The 2500-nt window shown below is 43.9% G+C and overlaps 1 protein-coding gene across 2 annotated transcripts in view; it reads right to left on the bottom strand.

The window, feature by feature from the left end:
- Positions 1 to 2500, bottom strand: part of Arhgef2 (Rho/Rac guanine nucleotide exchange factor 2) — a 58570-nt gene that overhangs the window by 55170 nt on the left and 900 nt on the right. The window lies entirely within an intron of this gene.

Here is a 2500-nt window from a genome sequence, read left to right as displayed (position 1 = left end):
AGAGAGAGAGAGAGAGAGAGAGAGAGAGAGAGAGACTGGAGTTCCCTGTATGCCAGCTAGACCCCCTGCAAAGTTTGGGAAAGGCGGGACATTGATGTTTCCTAAATACCAGCCTGGACCCACAGGGTAGCCTGTGAGGACCCACAGCCAGCTGTGCTTTCATTACAAGCCTTTTTTTTTTTTTTGAGAAAGAGTCTCACTATGTCACAAGGATTTTTTTTTTTTTTTTTTTTTTTTTTTCCGATACCAGGGATCAAACTCAGGACCTTGCACTTGCCAGGCAGGTGCTTACGTTGCTGAGCTGTCTCCCCGGCCCCCAAGCATTTCTTGAAATAGACATTTTTCTCCCCATTTTACACAGGAAAACATCCGCAGCATCAGCAGTGCCAAGTAGCTCGTACAGATCACACTGTGGCCTGGAGGAGGAGGAGGAGGTGAGCTTTCAAAGCTCATCTTCCGCACTGGGAAGTCCAAGCTCTTTTCTGAAACCAGAAGACAAGCTCCCAAAGAAAGCAAGAGGCTAAAACTGTGAAAGAAATCCAGCAACAGTCCCCCACACCCCACTCCCCTGACCCCGGCCAAAGAAATGAAGCAGCTTCCAAAAGAAATTATATGTGGGGCTGGTGAGATGGCTCAGTGGTCTAAAGCACCTACTTAGAACAAGCTTAACAAAGCACAGGGACCACAGTTCAATCCCCCAGCACCACATGCCAGCCAGCCCCGCCCCCTGGTGGGCTGAGCTGGCCACACACACACACACACACACACACACATAAATAAATAAAATTTAAAAAAAAATGATCACTCTTTAAAAAAAAAAAAAAGAAATTATATGTAGTTCCATGTAAGCCAGGTGTAGCGGTACATGTCTATAATCCCAGCAAAAATAAAAATGGCTGGTGATGTAGCTCAGTGTAGAGCCCACTTGAGTTCAATCCTGAGTATTGGAAATTAAAAATCCCACTAACTGTGAGCCTAATCTATTACAAAGATGGTAGTGCACTAAGAAGTTTTGTTTTGTTTTTTTTTTTTCCAGAGAAAGAAATAAGAATGAAAGCCTGGCAGAATGGCCCAATAGAACAGTAGTTACCCAGCAAGTATAAAGACCTGGGGTGGAGTGCCACCACAATCAAGCAATCAATGAATAAAGATTTATGGGAAAAAAAAGAATCATGGGGCTGGTGAGATGGCTCAGTGGTCTAAAGCACCTACTTAGAACAAGCTTAACAAAGCACAGGGACCACAGTTCAATCCCCCAGCACCACATGCCAGCCAGCCCCGCCCCCTGGTGGGCTGAGCTGGCCACACACACACACACACACACACACACATAAATAAATAAAATTTAAAAAAAAATGATCACTCTTTAAAAAAAAAAAAAAGAAATTATATGTAGTTCCATGTAAGCCAGGTGTAGCGGTACATGTCTATAATCCCAGCAAAAATAAAAATGGCTGGTGATGTAGCTCAGTGTAGAGCCCACTTGAGTTCAATCCTGAGTATTGGAAATTAAAAATCCCACTAACTGTGAGCCTAATCTATTACAAAGATGGTAGTGCACTAAGAAGTTTTGTTTTGTTTTTTTTTTTTCCAGCACTCTACCTCTGAGTTATATCACCAATCCTTTCTATTTTTTACATTGTTTCACTAAGTTGTCCATGTGGAACTTGTACTTGCTATCCTCCTGCTTCAACCTCCCTGAGTGCTGGGGTTATAGGAGCCCTCTGTTGTTTCTTAATTTGCAAAGTGGATTTAGGTCCTTTTTCTTTTTCCTTGGTCTGGTCCTGGATGCCTGTTCTATTGGAGCTTTGGGACCAGTCTAACCTATGAAATATGGGGGACAAGGATGAGAAGGGGACAGACTGACCTGTTCTATCTCTCCTGCCAGTTTCTTGGCATGCACTCTGGGTGCTGTGCCAGAAGGGTGGGGCAAGAGAGGGTCTGAGGTTCAGAGGGACACACCTGAGAAGACTTTGGCCAGTGTGACCCAGAGAATTAACCCAGCAGATCCCAGAAAATGGCTAGAAGTAGAGGACTAAGCAGGGAATCCCTCGCATGATGGGGTGGGGAGTCTGCAGATGACAATCGCTGGCTCTCAGGTATGAGTTCATGGTCCTTACATTCCATGATCAACTCCCTGGGATAAAAGGACGTGTTAGGCACAAGAGCAGGAGGACCCTAGGCAAGTTAGATTCTCAAAGTTTCAAGATTTTAGAGCCCTTCTTGGTGTCAGGACTCTTGAGGAAGAAAAAGACCAAAAGTCGACATAATGAACTTGGGTGTCTGATGAACTTGAGTTTGAACCCCAGTCCTATTATCTACCTCTTCATTGGCATAAGTTCTGTCAACTTCTCTAACTTTGCATTTAATATAAGAGCTAGGTATGACAACACCATAAGATTATAAGGGTTAAAAAGAATATACAGGGGCCAGGGAGATAGCTCAGTAGAGTAAGAGCTTACCTGACAAGCACAAGGTCCTGAGTTTAATTCCAAGTACA

Source organism: Octodon degus, unplaced genomic scaffold, assembly GCF_000260255.1.
Source record: "Octodon degus isolate 3935 unplaced genomic scaffold, OctDeg1.0 scaffold00032, whole genome shotgun sequence".
Classification (NCBI taxonomy): domain Eukaryota; kingdom Metazoa; phylum Chordata; class Mammalia; order Rodentia; family Octodontidae; genus Octodon; species Octodon degus.
The sequence above is the reverse complement of the archived record's forward strand: the minus strand, read 5'-3'. Positions and strand labels throughout refer to the sequence as shown.